This window comes from Lathyrus oleraceus, chromosome 4, assembly GCF_024323335.1.
Source record: "Lathyrus oleraceus cultivar Zhongwan6 chromosome 4, CAAS_Psat_ZW6_1.0, whole genome shotgun sequence".
In the NCBI taxonomy this organism is placed as follows: Eukaryota; Viridiplantae; Streptophyta; class Magnoliopsida; order Fabales; family Fabaceae; genus Lathyrus; species Lathyrus oleraceus.
The window spans coordinates 167,687,564-167,706,861 of NC_066582.1; the positions used below are offsets into that span (position 1 = coordinate 167,687,564).

Genomic DNA, 19,298 nt, shown 5'->3' on the forward strand with positions numbered 1-19,298 from the left:
TGTCTCAAGAGACTTCGATTTAAATAATGGACCAGGACTTGATGAAGTTAGCACCGAAGTCCCCACTCGTACTCCGCAGATGAAAAGTACTATCCCATTCTCAACTTCTGTTCATAGCACCAGAACAAATAATACAGAATTTGGGAATTATTCTTCATGGTTTTCTCCCGGCAATTCGTATTCTGCAATTACTGTCAGAAGAGTGCACGCCCAGTCCAGTTCCAGCTGCGTCTCAAAAGTATCTCTGGCCTCGTTTGTGTAAGATTTGGAAAGATAAGTTGCATTTCCTTACGAGAATCCTGCATTATTTATCTGAAGCCTATAGTGATTTGGACATGAACTGTGATAAATGCAGGTCTTTGATCAAGCTTGGTTTTGATTTTTTTGTGTTAATGCTGTGATTCTATGGCTCTTTCTTTGCAGCAATCCTTGCACTTTCATTTTACTCCTGATCAAACCAGGCAATTTCATTCTTAAGCACGACAGCCAGCATTTTCTCCCTCACACGTTTCGTAAGATTTTCGCCAACAATATCCCAGAAGAAGTGTTGCAATATGTTGAAGATAAATGCAGTTGATGAAAGACCAATCAACAAGTAGCAGTACTTATTTATTTCTCGAATCATGTATCTGTGTTCCGGATTGTAATAGATACTAAGAACAGCACTAAGAACATAAGCAAAAAATGCTAAGTGACCCACAAACAAATGAACCGATTGAGCCAATTAAAGCGTAAAGCCCTTTGGGAGAGTTCATTTTAACTAGTCTCCAGAACGAACTGGCTTGATCTTTGAAGGCAAGCTTTTCGTGCTTGTAATTTGGATGAGATGCATCTAGGGACAAACTGAAATCTGATGGTAGAGAAATCAGACAATCTACATGAGTACGGTGATCGTCCATAAGAAGAATTCCTAGTAATTACCGGCGAGCTAACCGAGTTTCTTGAACTTGAAGGCCTTTATCCTCAAATGGAGAATTAAAATCCATGCAATTTCCTGCTTGGCTCCAAATCTCCACAGCAAATTGCACTACAAACTTTTCTGCACCCCCCATGTTCATGAATCCATGGAAGTAGCTTGCAAGAATAGCACTCCAAAAGTTGAACAGCAGTTTCAATAGACTGTAAACTTTTATGGACATAGACCTCAGATAGATTGGCAAATATAGCTCCTTCCAGCCCTTGAAGAATTGTAAGCATATTTTGCATGCTAGTCATGCCTATATCGGATAATGCTTCTACTTTGAGTGAAAAAGGTAGAGCAATATCATCAAGCGATAGTAGTTCCATAATTTTGTCTACAACAAAACTCCTGTAGCTCATAGCTTTTTCAGACTCACTGAAGTTTTGAACAAACAAACCAATATGAAATAATGCTTTTCAATGTGGCATTCCATAGTACTGTTTTGTCAAAATCCTCTACGATAATTGCCATGAATTTCTTCAAAATATTCTCAAATGTTGATTTTGGTATTGGGAAAACATCTAGATGAAACATTGCCAGAATCAGCAAACCCTTCACTCCAATGTATATATCACGATCAGGGGGACATCTGTCATCACTTACTGCTAAGACTGAACCAAAGGCATTAAATAGAAATGCTGAGAAACTATGAAGTATGGTGAAATATGTCCCATGTTTTTCCTCAAACAAAGTAACTAATTCCCTGCATCCTGCAAGTAGTTCTATACAAAGATAGAGGAATCCGAAGTTAACACTTTGTGAGGCAAAACTACCACCATTTTGCAAGCCATCGGTGTTACTAGCAGAAAATCCCAAATTATCCATCATTCTTGAGAGAAGACTTTGAAACACGGCATTGCAGGAAGGAATGGAAGTCTTGGCAGTAAGATAGAGAATACGACCGATAGCATGTAACTTCTTCTTTTCTTGTACAGAAATAGTGTTGTAATTCTCATAAGAGGAAATGTTATTGATAATAAAATTGACATCCTCATCATCAATTATCAAGCTAATTAACTGACTGCTATTTTGCACAATAAGCTCTTGAAGGAGGGACAGAGCTTCAATTACAACTTCATTCTTTGGAAAGTCAATACCATCTATGGGTGCTAGACTAAAAGACAAATCTGGCTCATCCAAGTAAGTATTTATGGTGTCTTTTAATGAAGACCAAACCGCCTTAGCATATTTTGCAATTCTCTCGGATCCATACTTGACGGAGCAAGCTCTAAGATATTGTAAGGGATCAATCTTTGCTGAATGTAGTGAAGAAGAAAGTTTCTCAAGAAACAGAGGAATAACAAATGGTCCAAAAACTGGTGTAGAAGAGAATGCATGCATCAGAGTTCTTGACAGCATAAGGGCTGTCAAATGATCAATCTCAGGCCTGGTGAAAGTCTTCTGCTTTAACAGTTTCTCAAGTTCAATTAATCCACCTTGATCTGAGTCAGAACAATTAATTTGAACATTACTTTCACCAACTGCTCCTTGCTGATTTCCAGGAGATTTATTAGCAACCTGTCTAGCTTCTTCTTGAAGACTGTCCTGCCAGTAACTTCAGTAATATGTCCACTCCTCCAGGTTGAATTGTTGAGTTCCAGAATCCCTCAGCACCGCTGGAGAGATTTTTCAATGTTCCTGTCAATAAACTTTCAACTACATTTTCCGTTTTCAAGCCAATTCGCAACTACTCCAAGGCACGGCTATTACTCCTTCAGTTGAAAATATTTTGGAACCAACGTAACCTTTTCCTTAAACCGATCATTTCCCCCAAATGCAGTCTTAGAGCCTCTTACTCAAATCTTAAGCAAAGCAAACAAAACTCAAAGATGTGTAAAACATATCGCTACACCTCCTTGTACACAATTTGATCAAACCATGTTTATGGGTGTAAGTTTTTTAACGCAGCCTGACCAGTTATTACACCAAAGTAATAACTGATTTTATCACATGATAAAGGATTCCATGTCTTGCTTGACCAAGGGAAAATAATCAATCTATCTCAAGACAAATGGTGAGGCCCAAAGGTTTATGGAATAGCAGGTGGTGACATGTCTACATGAAACGAGTTGGTGGATAGATTCATGACCAGATGAAATGATCATGAGGAGAAAAGAAAATGAATGACCGATGAGAGAAAAATAAAAATTTCAGGGCCAAAATGAATGACCGATAGCATGTAACTTCTTCTTTTCTTGTACAGAAATAGTGTTGTAATTCTCATAAGAGGAAATGTTATTGATAATAAAATTGACATCCTCATCATCAATTATCAAGCTAATTAACTGACTGCTATTTTGCACAATAAGCTCTTGAAGGAGGGACAGAGCTTCAATTACAACTTCATTCTTTGGAAAGTCAATACCATCTATGGGTGCTAGACTAAAAGACAAATCTGGCTCATCCAAGTAAGTATTTATGGTGTCTTTTAATGAAGACCAAACCGCCTTAGCATATTTTGCAATTCTCTCGGATCCATACTTGACGGAGCAAGCTCTAAGATATTGTAAGGGATCAATCTTTGCTGAATGTAGTGAAGAAGAAAGTTTCTCAAGAAACAGAGGAATAACAAATGGTCCAAAAACTGGTGTAGAAGAGAATGCATGCATCAGAGTTCTTGACAGTGTCATACCCCGATTTTGGCCCTGAAATTTTTATTTTTCTCTCATCGGTCATTCATTTTCTTTTCTCCTCATGATCATTTCATCTGGTCATGAATCTATCCACCAACTCGTTTCATGTAGACTTGTCACCACCTGCTATTCCATAAACCTTTGGGCCTCACCATTTGTCTTGAGATAGATTGATTATTTTCCCTTGGTCAAGCAAGACATGGAATCCTTTATCATGTGATAAAATCAGTTATTACTTTGGTGTAATAACTGGTCAGGCTGCGTTAAAAAACTTACACCCATAAACATGGTTTGATCAAATTGTGTACAAGGAGGTGTAGCGATATGTTTTACACATCTTTGAGTTTTGTTTGCTTTGCTTAAGATTTGAGTAAGAGGCTCTAAGACTGCATTTGGGGGAAATGATCGGTTTAAGGAAAAGGTTACGTTGGTTCCAAAATATTTTCAACTGAAGGAGTAATAGCCGTGCCTTGGAGTAGTTGCGAATTGGCTTGAAAACGGAAAATGTAGTTGAAAGTTTATTGACAGGAACATTGAAAAATCTCTCCAGCGGTGCTGAGGGATTCTGGAACTCAACAATTCAACCTGGAGGAGTGGACATATTACTGAAGTTACTGGCAGGACAGTCTTCAAGAAGAAGCTAGACAGGTTGCTAATAAATCTCCTGGAAATCAGCAAGGAGCAGTTGGTGAAAGTAATGTTCAAATTAATTGTTCTGACTCAGATCAAGGTGGATTAATTGAACTTGAGAAACTGTTAAAGTAGAAGACTTTCACCAGGCCTGAGATTGATCATTTGACAGCCCTTATGCTGTCTGTCGCACCTCGAAAAAATGGGGATACGACTTCAAAGCGAAGCGCGATCGCACGCTCGCAATGATGGACTGAACAGAGTCGCCACCGAACTTTATTTATTCCTAAAAAGGAAAGGGGAAATATCGATAAAACCCAAGACAAAATAAAGGATAAGATATGGTCATCGCAACCAATATCAGGGTTCGGGAGTCGATTACGCAAGGGGAAGGTATTAGCACCCCTCACGTCCGTTGTACTCAACGGGAACCATTAGGTCAGTTGTGTGCATTAATGTTAGTTTGAAATGTTAGGCTTTTCAGTTTATTAGGTGGGAAAGAAAGAAAAGATGAGAAGAGAATGTTTTTGGATTTTTTTTAACGAAGGACTAAACCTAAGTTTTTTATTAGTGGGCCTGACAAGATTTACAAATCCTGCTCCTACGTATCTCGAAAGAGAAATCAAGGCTTACGTAGTTCTGGGTAGAAAAATGTTTGTTTGTTGGTCGATTTTAGCGAAAGCTATGTTGCATTAATCGACAAAAAACATCGTTTTACCCAAAACAGATGAGGAGTGGACGCGTACCACACATCGAACGGATTTATAAATCTACATTCGGAAAAGCGTCATTTATCTCTACTCAACAATCGTGGCCGAAACATTGTTTTGTGTCACTTAAGACAATATATCTTTCATTTATGAAAAAGATTTTCTGATTAATCGCACGGCGGCGAGAAAAAGGTTTGATTGGTTGGATGTATTTTGAGTGATGGCGAGAACTTGGATGAGCGAGATATACATCTCGAATCCTAGCCTCAGGAGTGCATGGTATACACCATGTTCCATTTCCACCTTTATTGAAAAAGGTTAAGATAGGAATTAAGTAATTTGGAGTTTGAAAGACGAGTACTTATGACCTACAAGCTCTTACAGCTTGGGTCTAATACTCGGGACTACGTCTGGACATTCCACCCAGGCAGTCTGTTTCTTTCCAATATTGCTAAGAAAATGATTCGAATATTTATGAAGGTTTTGGAGGGAAGACGAATATTTATGGCTTGCAAGCTCTTACAGCTTGAGCCTAATATTCGGGATTACAACTGGATATTCCCTCCAGGTAATCTTTTTCTTCCAACCATATTAAGAAAATGGTTTAGATATTAGAGTATTAAAAGGAAGACAAATATTTATGGCTTGCAAGCTCTTACAGCTTGAGCCTAATATTCGGGATTACAACTGGATATTCCCTCCAGGTAATCTTTTTCTTCCAAATTTATTAAGAAGACGATTTGAATATTAAAGTGAAGACGAATATTAACGGCTTACAAGCTCTTACAGCTTGAGCCTAATATTCGGGATTACGACTGGACATTCCATCCAGGTAACCTTTTTCTTCACGTCTTATTTACAAAAATGATTTGAATATTAGAGTGAAGACGAATATTAATGGCTTGCAAGCTCTTACAGCTTGAGCCTAATATTCGGGATTACGACTGGACATTCCATCCAGGTAATCTTTTTCTTCCAACTTTATTAAGAAGATGATTTGAATATTAAATTAAAATAATCAAAGTATCGAGGTTTGAAATTATTGAAAGTTACGTTGATGTTGCTTAAGAGCTCATTGTAAGAAGGCCCAAGAGTAAGCCATGAGAGGTTGATGGCGATGCTTAAAAAGCAATCGACTTACAAGGGTGTGAAAAAAAAGGGGGCTCGATATTAAATCGAGGAAATATGATTTTTATAAGTTAAAAAAAATGGTTTCGAATGCATGATGCAATTAAAAGAAAAAAACAAATCATAGTATTAAACAAAGAATAATAATAAAAAAAATGAATAGTAAAGCATAAATATAAAAGAAATATTAAAAGAATGAAAAACTACACCTAAGAGTATCGAACCCACTACATTAAAGATCTAGAAACCAATTCCTCTCCACCATGCCACTTAACAACTAATTAATATTTAAGTACTAATTTAAATATATAAACTAAGGAAAATTAAAAAGGAAATAAAAACTAATAAATAGGAAACTATTGGACTATCCTAATTAAACCTAATTAAAATTAAAAAAACCTAATTAACCAGTATTTTACTCTAAACCTAAATCTAATTTAAATTTTTAAATATATCCTACAAAATCTAAACTAATATTATTTAAAATTTCTAATTATATCCTACAAAATCTAAACTAACATTATTTTATTAATAAATAAAATGAGAACAGCACGCCTAAGCCCAGAATCGAACTGGTGACCTAATGGGAGATGGGAGAAATCTCAACCACCAGGCCAGAGGCGGTTGGTTGGAATAACTCTTCACCCATCAATAATAATACACGAATTAAAATGAAATAAATTCAAAATAAAAAAAAGCAAGGCCCATGAACGAAAGGCCTACAGGAAACTTGGGCCTCTGAGGCGGGTTATGAGCTCCGGGTCGGAACTCAACTGACCCGCCCGAACCAAAACCAAGGAAAAACTCCCACTCTGGAGGAAACCCTAATGGCCGCCTCCCTCTCTCTCGCGATGCTCTCTCATTCTCCAGCGTCTCGCTTTCTTATCGCTACCCTCGTTCAATTTTTTCCGTCTCCCTCAATCAATCGTACAGAAAAAAACGGGAAGCTCACCTTGCTCAGGTAAACAATCGCCCCCCTTTTGCTTTGCTTCTTTCAATCGGTCCCCTTTGGCTTGGGGGATTAGGATTTCGCGGTATCTTGTTTGCGGCCGCTTCTGAGTATTAGGGTTTTTTCCTTCAAATTCTCTCCGCCTCCCTCTCTTTTTTTTCGTGCTGATCTCTGCTTTTCTATTTATGCTTGCAAATTAGGGTTTCAGTTGGTGCAATTGATGTTCAAAGGAGAAAGCTTTCAGAAGCACTTTTTTTGCTGCTCAGAAACGAGTTGTCTTGTTCGATGCTATCTTTTGGAAAGGTAATTTGAGCTTAAGCTTTTTCTAATCGCTTTTGTCTTAACTCTGTTTTGGGTTATTTTTCTGAACTTAACCGACTCAGTCATTATTTGGTTTACCGCAGTGAATTCGGAGCATTGGCTTGATTTATCATCACTAATATACTCTGTTGTCCAAAGCCTTTTCTAGTTTGGAAGCAGATATACTCTCTCTGTCTTCATTGCAAAAGCAAAACTCCGAGGCTCCTTTTGATGTTGATTCTAAAATGAAGATTGATGCTACTGCTGCTGTTGAGATTGTGCAACAATCTTCTGGTGTTTTGTCTGAACATGATAGGAACGACCTTTCATTATATTCATCTGATGAAATTGGTTTTAGAGACAGAGTTCTAGGTTCTAGTGTTATAACGCCCAGAAGCATGAACAATAGGAACTCAGAAATAGCTCCAAACCAGAGCATTCCTTCAAAGCCATCTTCTGAGAATCAGCGCTCAAGGTTTAGCTCTCCTTGTGTTCGTGCAAAGGAGCATGAAGATCTTACAGTTTCTGTTACTCGAGCAAAAGCTCCAGAGGAGACTTCGGGGGATCAAAGTAAAAACGATGGAGAATTTGAAACGTCTAGCATATTTGGTGGAACACCTTTCAGGAAAGGTTTTGAATCACCTTCTGCATGGAAATATCAGAAGGTTTGGCCTCCGGTTCAACGCCAGCAGGTCGGTTACTTTGACCTCTTTCCTTCTCTTGGATTTATCCTTATGCTCAATTTGGAAAATTTTGGATTCTAATGCTTGTCAATTGTTTTTGTATTACTGCAGTAACATTGAACATTGGAGAAATGCAACAGCAAAAAACACTATGAGTTGTTATCTTGAATCTTCTGAATTATTGTTGTTGGTTTGCAAGTGATAAACAACTCCAACTCAAACTCATCATCGCTTTTCTTTTGCTATTTTCTGCGTTTTCTTCACTCTGTATTGTTATTGGTGCTTGTATCAGTTTCTATGTCTTGGTATCGGTTTGGTAGAACCCAAGAGAGAATCATCCGAAAATTGACAACCTGCCGGAAGGAATTTGGCCTGCGACTCGGTGTCTTCTATTTGATACTGTTTAATATTTGCTTGCTTGCTGCTGATATCACTGTGGTTAATATTGTGCAGGAAATTGAAGATCAAGCGGTTGCAAGGAAATAAAACAGGTTGCTTGAACTAATGCAGTTTTTGAGGATGGCCTTGGATTTGCTTCCACTGTGGTATGAAACTGAAGACTTCTCCTTAACTTGTTTCCTTGCTGTAATCTATCAAGTCTTTCCTACTATTTACCACTTCTGATGTTTGTAGGCACCGCACATATCTCTTTGTGTATCCTAAATCGATAACCAATGGAACTTCCAAAGCTTTTGCCAACTGACGGGCTGATGCAACAAATAAATTGCAATTATTTTGCAAATCTGGAATGGATAGATTGGGTGCTGCATTTTGTGTACATGCCTGATATGTTCTGCAGGTTTACAACCATGTCTGCGGGTGATGGATCATGAAAGCCAGTTGACATTAGAGAAAAGGAGATAGAAACTGTCCTGTAGTGAACAACGAACAAGATTTTCTCGAGATTGCTCGGTCCAGTGTTAATGACCGACAACTAATTTATTGTATCATTTGTAATGCTCAAAAGTTGAATGGTCTATCAATTGCTGCGAACTAACAGAAGTTGAATAATTTGCAGATCCAAAAGCTAGCAAATGAGAGGAATGAGCAGATCAGAAAGCATGGAAGCATTCTGCAAATTAGTAGACTTTTGTTCTGGAACGCATAAAGATAAGCTGGGTTTGTAAGGGTTATCAGCATTACCTTGAACCCCCTGAAATATATCATCAGACTTTGTCAGGTCTTTCTTCTATTGATATATGCTCATCTAATGTAACATTGTACTAACATTTGAAGGCATTTATGTTGACCCTTCCAATGTTAGTCTAAAGCAAAGACCATGAGACCAATATCAAGAGTAACTCCAATCATCATAATATGTCAAAATTGATTTCATGTTGGATATGTTACACTCTGACTCTTATATGTGCAGATAAAGTACTCAATATAGTCTTAATATTTTCAGTTCTCAACTTCCCTAGATCGTTTGAGACAAAATTTTGCATTTCAATCCAGCTGCAGCCAGGTAGCTTTCCAGCTCTTCTCTCCCTCGTTCATCCTCTAAAGCATCATCAAAATCATCATCATTTTTGGAAAATGCTGGTTGATCATTACTATTGCTGTTTTTTCTTTGGGATTTTCTTTGATTGTGATTTTCGAAAATGTTTAAACCAGGCTCAATTTGAATGTTTTGTTGTACAGGTTTTACCACATTTGCTTCGAAGAAGCCTTGCCGATAAATTCTGCAGCAGGATTCTGCCTTTGGGAAAAAGCATCTTTTGTCAAGCGAGTCATTTTCAAAATGATTCCAAAATCTTTGGCTGTATTTGTTGCATGAAATATTCTAGAGTGTATAGACCTATTTTTCACCTGGACTTCCACCTGCTGCCCAATTAAGCATGTTGTTAGATATACCAGTCGGTCATGTGTTGCCGTTGTTTTGTAGCATTTGGAACTTGATTTGCAGCAAACACATTCCCATTTGAGTGATGAGAGGAGGTGTTAGGTACCAGTCCATTTCGGCACTATAGAGTTTGCTCAGTGCAGCACCGTGAACCTCGCAAACTGCAAGTTTCTGAGTAATGTTGATTGGCTCTTGTAGCTGCTCCCTTGGCCGCTAGGCTTGGTGTAGCGTTTTGTTTATTTTTTTTAATTGCTATTATTTTAATGTATGCTAATGTTGGATTTTGGATATTTGATTGTAAAAATGGATATGGATATGAAATGGATTTTGGTTCCAAATGGATAATGAAAATGGATGTGGATTTTTTTTAGGAATAATCCAACATTAGTTTGAATATCAATTTAATTAATAATAACAAATCAGCAAAAATCAAATTAAAATCAAATTAATCTATAATTCATTAAAATTACTTTGATATCAACTCTAACATTCATTTGGAAATTAAAAATCGATTAGAGTTTTAATCGTTAGTAAAAATAAACAATTAAGATTAAATTGACAATTGGAATTAAACTTAATTTGAGATTAAAATCAAATTAAAAATAAAAAAATAAAAAAAAAGTCAAGATATTAAAATCCACTTTATACTGATGAATGTATGCAAATGCAAAAATAAAAGGAAAAAATGGAAAAATTTCGGGATCAAAATCGGGGTATGACAACGGCGGTAAAGCGATACGATAGGCTACCTCCCCTATCCTCTCCAAAATCTGATAAGGACCAATAAATCGAGGTGTCAACTTCTTCGACTTCAAAGCTCGACCAACCCCAGTTATCGGAGTAACACGAAGAAACACATGATCTCCCTCTTGAAACTCAAGTGACTTCCTCCTCTTGTCGTGATAACTCTTCTGACGACTCTGAGCAATCCTCATCTTCTCCTGAATCATCTTAATCTTTTCCGTAGTTTGTTGAACAATCTCCGGTCCAACCACAACACTCTCACCGGACTCATACCAACATAAAGGTGTCCGACATCTCCTACCATACAAAGCTTCAAACGGTGCCATACCAATGCTCGAATGAAAACTATTGTTGTAGGTAAACTCAATCAAAGGTAAATAACAATCCCAAGCACCTCCCTTTTCCAAAACACAAGCCCTCAAAAGATCCTCTAGTGACTGAATCGTCCTCTCAGTCTGACCATCAGTTTGCGGATGATATGCAGAACTCAATCTCAGCTTAGTTCCCAAAGCCCTCTGCAAACCTTCCCAGAACTTCGATGTAAATCTAGGATCTCTATCCGAAACAATACTCGACGGAATACCATGCAAACTTACAATTTTCTCAATATACAACTCAGCTAATCTCTCCAACGGATAATCCATTCTGATCGGAATGAAATGAGCCGATTTTGTCAATCTGTCAACAATCACCCAAATAGCTTCAAAATTCTTACTTGTCCTCGGTAAACCAGAAACAAAATCCATACTGATACTATCCCACTTCCACTCTGGAATAGCCAACGGTTGCATTAGCCCAGACGGCTTCTGATGCTCAATCTTCGACTTCTGACAAGTCAAACAAGAATAAACAAAACTCGCAATTTCTCTTTTCATTCCCGGCCACCAAAATAACTTTTTCAAATCATGATACATCTTCGTAGCTCCAGGATGAATACTCAGGCCACTACGATGTCCTTCCTCAAGAATACTCTTCTTAAGTTTGGTAACATCCGGAATACACACCCGATTACCAAATTTCAAAACACCATTCTCATCAACTCTGAATTCACCACCTTGACCTTGATTCACTAGAGTCAACTTATCAACCAAAAGCACATCGGATTTCTGACCCTCTCTAATCTCATCCAGAATACCACTCGTTAACTTCAACATTCCCAATTTAACACTATTGTGAGTACTCTCACACACCAAACTCAAGTCTCTAAACTGCTCAATTAAATCCAATTCTTTAACCATTAACATAGACATATGCAATGATTTCCGACTCAATGCATCAGCCACTACGTTTGCTTTACCCGGATGGTAATTCAAACCAAAGTCATAATCTTTCAGAAACTCTAACCATCTCCTCTGTCTCATATTCAGCTCATTCTGATCAAACAAATACTTTAAACTTTTATGATCACTGAAAACCTCAAATCTTGACCCGTACAAGTAATGCCTCCATAACTTCAGAACAAATACTACAGCTGCCAACTCTAAATCGTGTGTCGGATAGCTCCTCTCATGAACCCTCAGTTGTCTCGAAGCATAAGCTATAACCTGCTTATTCTGCATCAACACACCACCCAAACCCAACAATGAAGCATCACAGAAAACCTCAAATGATTCCGACGAACTCGGTAATATCAGAATAGGAGCAGTAGTTAACCTTCTCTTTAACTCTTGGAAACCTTCTTCACATTTTGAGTCCCAAACAAACGCTTGCCCCTTTCTAGTCAACATCGTCAACGGTAACGCCAACTTAGAAAATCCCTCAATGAACTTCCTATAGTAACCAGCCAAACCAAGAAAACTCCTTATCTCAGAAACTAACTTCGGAGCTTCCCACTTAGATACCGCTTCTATCTTAGAAGGATCAACAGCAACGCCACCTCTTGAAACCACATGACCAAGAAAACTAACCTCTTCTAACCAAAATTCACACTTAGACAGTTTAGCAAATAACTTCTTTTCTCGTAGAACTCCTAAAACCACTCTCAAATGTTCAGCATGCTCTTCTTCAGATTTCGAATACACCAAAATATCGTCAATAAACACCACAACAAACTTGTCTAGATACGGATGGAAAATCCTATTCATATACTCCATAAATACTCCAGGCGCATTCGTCACACCAAAAGGCATTACAGAATACTCATAATGTCCATACCTTGTTCTGAAAGCAGTCTTCTGAATATCCTCAGTTTTCACACGTATCTGATGATACCCCGATCTCAAATCTATTTTGCTGAACACACTCGCACCAACCAACTGATCCATCAAATCATCAATCCTCGGCAAAGGATACCGATTCTTGATCGTCACTTTATTCAGTTGCCTGTAGTCCACACACAACCTCATAGTACCTTCTTTCTTCTTAACCAATAACACCGGTGCACCCCACGGTGACACACTCGGACGAATAAATTTCTTATCCAACAGATCTTCCAACTGACTCTTCAATTCAGCTAACTCAACAGCAGACATACGGTACGGAGCCATCGATATCGGCCTAGTACCAGGTACCAAATCAATCGAGAACTCAACTTCACGCTCTGGCGGTAATTCATTCACCTCTTCAGGAAACACATCAGGAAAATCACACACCACGACTAGATCGCAAATCACCAGTTTATCTTTAGCCTCCAAAGTCGCTAACAGCATAAACAACTCGGCCCCATCTGCTACTGCCTCATTCACCTGCCTTGTAGATAGAAACAAACTCTTTCCTTCCTCAATCTCAGGAAAGATCACAGTCTTATCAAAACAGTTGATATAAACTCGGTTACACACCAACCAGTTCATACCCAGAATAACGTCAATCTGCACTAGTGGAAGACACACGAGGTCCATCCCAAAGTCTCTACCAAAAATACTCAAAGGGCAATTTAAACAAACTGAAGTAGTAGTCACTGAACCCTTCGCAGGAGTATCAATCACCATACTACCATGCATCTCAGATATCTCTAACTTAAGTTTCACAGCACAATCCAAAGATATAAAGGAATGAGTCGCACCTGTGTCAATAATAGCTACAAGAGGAAAGCCATTTATATAACACGTACCTCGGATCAAACGATCATCTGCAGAAATCTCAGAACCCGATAAAGCAAAAACCTTGCCTCCCGACTGGTTCTCCTTCTTCGGCTTAGGACACTGTGGACTGATATGACCCACCTCTCCACAGTTGAAACAAGTCACAGTCTTCAACCGGCACTCTGCAGCCAAATGACCACCTTTGCCACACTTGAAACACTTCCTCTCAGCACGGGTACACTCATGGATACGATGTCCAGCCTGACCATACCTGAAACACTTGGCAGGGGCACTGGAGTCTTCCCCCACTAGGCCTCTTCATCCCACTCTGTCTCTGGAAACCTTTGCCAGCTGCATACGATTTCCCACGATCATTCTGATTCTTGCCTTTCCTATCAACCCTCTGCTGATAGCTCTCTGCTCTAGCCTTGGTATCCTGTTCAAAAATCCTGCAACAGTCCACCAGGTCAGAAAACACTCTAATCCGCTGATACCCAATAGCCTGCTTGATCTCGGGACGTAACCCGTTCTCAAACTTCACACATTTTGAAAATTCCCCAGTAGCCTCATTATAGGGAGTGTAATACTTCGACAGTTCTGTGAACTTAGCAGCATACTCAGTAACAGACCGGTTGCCCTACTTCAATTCTAAGAACTCAATCTCTTTCTTTCCTCTGACATCCTCTGGAAAGTACTTCCTCAGGAATCTCTCTCTGAACACCGCCCAAGGGATCTCAGCACTTCCAGCAGATTCCAACTCAGTGCGGGTAGCAACCCACCAATCATCTGCTTCCTCTGACAGCATATGCGTACCGAACCTGACCTTCTGGTTATCGGCACACTCAGTCACTCGGAAGATCCTCTCGATCTCCTTCAACCACTTCTGAGCGCCATCTGGATCGTATGCTCCCTTGAACATTGGAGGATTGTTCTTTTGGAACTCACTCAGTTGACGAGCAGCTCCCATTCCCACAACATTCAGATTCCCTCCAAGTACTCCAGCTAGCATACCCAGAGCCTCAGCAATCGCAGCATCGTCTCTTCCTCTTCCAGCCATCTCTATTCTGAAAACCCAACAAGCTAAAACAATAAGTACTGATAGGGTTACACAACACCTATCACGTACAGGGAAACAGAATAATTACGACCCGACTCGACCGACCATGCTCTGATACCACTAATGTAACACCCTTCTAAAATACCCCAAATTTAAATTAAAACATCAAAACATAAATCAGAGTAGATATGCAATTAAAGGGTGTCACACTTGACACTTCACACCGTTTTCCAAAATATTCTGTCATGCTCATTTATTTAATCAAAATAAAACATTTGCATAATTCGCAGCGGATAAAGTCTAACAACAATGCTAAACATGTAACACATTACATGTAACTTGTTCAACAATCATCAATGAAAAACAAGTAAAACATCCCGTCCCGATGTTACATCTACCAGAGCATGACCCACTAAGGAGACTACACTAGACTCCAAGCACTAGCTTCTACTCAATCACTGCTCGTTACCTGAAAAATAGTTGTAAGGGTGAGTTCCTCAATCGATATAATAAGCATTATAAATTATCATGTAATGCTAAGTAATTTCACACATTCATCACCCTAATCAGATCATTACATTCAGCAACGGCAATATCAACTAAAATCATACTCAACTCAACCACAAAACACACGTATAATATTGGAATACATCCATTCATATTATACGCCATACAATACAATATGCAATGAGACTCCATGCATGCGGTACCGACTATTCGTGAACATATAGTTCAACCTCACCGATCAAATCCAGATACGGCTACCAAGCTCACTAGTCCCACTCATTTGAGACCTAGTGACTCACTCACTAATTCCTCACCATGGGAATTAGCTACCACCCCAAGGGCTATGATATGCACGCTAATCACCTAGCATGCAAACATCAACAACAATCCACAATGATTTACTCACTAATTCCTCACCATGGGAATTAGCTACCACCATAAAGGCCACAATATGCATGCTAATCACCTAGCAATGCTAAATCATCAACAACAATTCAAGAATAGACATATGCTCACACTCTAAGCCATAAAACAGTCTATTCACAAATACACACATAACTGATACATTCACAGCATCATACATACCATCACACATCATCAGTATTTTATCACATAAGCATATCAGATCATGCCAAATAACAACCACAGTATTAGCACACTCTACTAATACCTATACTACTCAAAACAACGGGAAATGATCCCTAATATGTCATACCTCAGCCAAATTACATTACTCAGCTGAACAACCAAAAACTGCATAACAACAGCCCAGAAAAATCACAAATCTGCCCATACGCGTATTGCATAGTCCCATACGCGTATGGCCCATCTCCTGACCAAAACCCATACGCGTAACACCATCTCATACGCGTATGCTACGCGTACCCCTTCCCCATACGCGTACCAACAGAGACCAAACCACGTTCAAAACATCATCTTCCTCATCCATACGCGTATTGCCTAGTGCCATACGCGTATCAGACCACCTCATACGCGTATTGCCTAGTGCCATACGCGTATGACCAGAAACCAGAATTTCCAGATCTGCTATGGTTTTCTCTGCTACGAGATCTATCCAATTCAACCTTCCACAGTCCAAATTTTTACACATCGTTCGTTATATCATCTAACACGAATCATACCTTATTCGATTTCACAAATTCTAACACTATTACATCTAATTCCTACGAATTTCCTTCGATTATAATCCAAATTTCATTCATCCAAAAGTTCACAATTTCATCAAGCATCATTCCAATTAGAGTCAAATCAATGGTTTATCACTACCCATTACATATTATCCCATAATACCCATTAAACGATGATAAACCCCCCTTACCTGAGTTAATCCGGCAATCCTTTAGCTTCGAGCTCTTCCTCTCTTCAACCCTTGTTCTCTGGTTCTTTTCCCTTTTCCACTTTTGAGTCGTTTCTCTGTTTTCACGTAAAAACCTCTTTTTACCAAATGGGACCTTTTTTTTTTTAATTCCAACTTTTATTCCAATAATAATAATAATAATAATCCCAATAATATTCCAATAATAATCCAATTATTTAATTAAATTAATAAATATACTATTAACTTAATTTAAATAATTATCTTATTTTTATCGGGGTGTTACACTGAGAAGGTGGAAGAAGGGAGGTTACAAACTCACAAAAAATGTATGAATTTCTTCAAAAGGAAGAAAGTGAAAGCATCGTTGATTTCTTCACATGGGTAAAAAGTCTAGTGAATTAAATCAAGATGTGTGGGGAAGTGTTGACATCAAGATCAGTAGTTACAAAGATCTTAAGGTCATTTACTCCAAAATTTGATCATGTGGTAGTAGCCATAGAAGCATCGAATGATTTATCAAGCATTACAAAAGAAGAGCTTCAAGGGACGCTTGAATCTCATGAATAAAGAATGGCTGAAAGATCTGCAAGTAGGACAAACAGTGATATAGCTCTACAGACGCATTCAACAAAAGAAAGAAAGACAAAGGAAGATGGAATGGTAAGAAAGGTAGAGAATGTTACAATAATTCGGCTCGTAGAGAAAACCAACAAGAATGTAGTTCATCAAATCATAGACAATCTTCAAACCAAAGCAATCACAGAGGTGGTGGTGCAGGTAGAGGAATGGGCGATGGAAGAAAACCTGACAAAAGCCATATTCGGTGTTATAACTGTCAGAAGTATGGACATTATGCAAGTCAATGTCGAGGAGTCAAGAAAGAAAATTAAGAAAGTATTGCAAGACTTGCAAAACACGAAGAAGAAGAATAAGAGATGTTGTTGATGGCCAAATGAAAGATGGAGAAATATTTAAGGATCAATGGTACTTAGACCCAGGATACTCGTCACACATGACTAAAAGGAAAGATTAGTTTGTTAACATAAGTCCCTCAATGAAAAACAAGGTGAAATTCACAAATGACAATACCCTGGCTACTTAAGGTATTGGCGATGTTCTGATCATGAGGAAATATGGCAAAAGATCAGTAATTTCCAATGTACTGTACATACCAAGCATGAAAAGAAATTTGCTCAGCATTGGGAAACTGATCGAGAAAAATTACAAAGTGTTGATCAAAGATAAGATGGTGAGAGTTTTTGAATCAGATGTTAGGTTAATCTTCAAAGCACCCATGTCTAAGAACATAAACTTCAAGATTGAACTAAATGTGATGGAGCACAAGAGTCTGGAAACTACAGGTAGTAGAGATGAATGGTTATGGCACTACAGACTTGGCCATCTCAACTTCAAAGACATTAGAAATTTGAAGAAAATAAACATGGTTTCAGGATTACCAAAAATTGATATTCCAAATGAAGTGTGTGAAAAATGTGTTCAAGCAAAGCAACACAAGAATAACTTCAGCAAAGATGCAGGAAGCAAGTCCAAGGCAATTCTTGAAGTGATATATTCAGATTTGTGTGGCCATATCTAGGTGGGTTCGATTGGAGGTAACATATGCTTTGTCACATTTATAGATGATTTCAGTTAAAAACTGTGGACATACCTAATCAAGAAAAGTGATGTGCTTGAGGTGTTCACAAAGTTTAAATCTATGGTGGAGAAACAAAATGGTCGAAAGCTCAAGACTCTGAGAATTGATGGTGGTGGAGAATATGTTTCAAATGATTTTGCTGCTTTATGTGAGAAATAGTGGATTGTGCATGAGGTGGTGTCACCCTACATTCCATAGCAAAACAGAAGTGCAGAAAGGAAAAATAGAACCATCATGAATATGGTGAGAAGTATGATAAGACGCATGTACTTACCTAATGAACTATGGGGTGAGGCTATGTCAATTGCAACATACATCCTAAGAAGATATCTGACTAAAAAGCTAGAAGGAATAATATCATTAGAATCTTGGTTTAGTTTCAAGCCTATCTTAAGTCATCTGAAAGTGTTTGAATCAATAACACATAGACATGTGCCTAACAAGATGAGGATGAAACTTGATAACAAGTCAATCCAGATGATCTTGATAGGATATCACTCAATTGGTGGATACAAACTGTTCAACCCAGTGAACAAGAAAGTTATAATCATCAGAGATGTGACCATAGATGAGCTGAAGGAATGGAATTGGAAAGACAATGTCAAGAAGGATTCAGTGGAAACTATATGTGATGAACCAATTAGTGAGGCTGACAGAGAAGTTCAACAAGAAGAAGTCAGAGGTTAAGCAGACATAAGCAGACCTTAAAGAATAAGAAACATGCATGTAAGGTTGTAGGAATGTGTGATTTCATCAGATGATATGGTCGATGATGAAGGTGAACTTGTCCATTACGCCTTATATGCAGATATTGAGCCAGTCAATCCAATTAAGGCATTGAAAGACTCAAAATGGATGCAGGCGATGGATGAAGAACTGAAGTCCATAGAAGTTAACAATGCCTGGTCATTAGTAAAATTTCCATGAGACAAGAAGGAAATTGATGTGTAGTGGGTTTATAAAGTGAAGTTGGATCCAAATGAGAAGTAACCAAACACAAAGCAAGACTTGTAGCCAATAGATTTCTTCAGAGAGAAGTGTCGCATCGCAAAAAATATGACCTACGAGCACTTGCAGAATGATTGAACAGAGTCGCCACCGAACTTTATTTATTCCAAAGAAGGAAAGGGAAAATGT

At 38.4% G+C, this 19,298-nt stretch overlaps 1 long non-coding RNA gene and 1 pseudogene across 1 annotated transcript; one reads left to right on the plus strand and one right to left on the minus strand.

Annotated features, from left to right (window-relative positions):
* Positions 1-442: 442 nt before the first annotated feature.
* LOC127136543 (MMS19 nucleotide excision repair protein homolog) lies at positions 443-3,591 on the minus strand (annotated as a pseudogene).
* A 4,194-nt stretch (positions 3,592-7,785) lies between these two features.
* LOC127135320 (uncharacterized) lies at positions 7,786-9,153 on the plus strand. The gene is made up of 3 exons (XR_007808512.1): positions 7,786-8,003; positions 8,106-8,539; positions 8,628-9,153. It is a non-coding gene; the product is annotated as an uncharacterized LOC127135320 (long non-coding RNA).
* Positions 9,154-19,298: the final 10,145 nt, after the last annotated feature.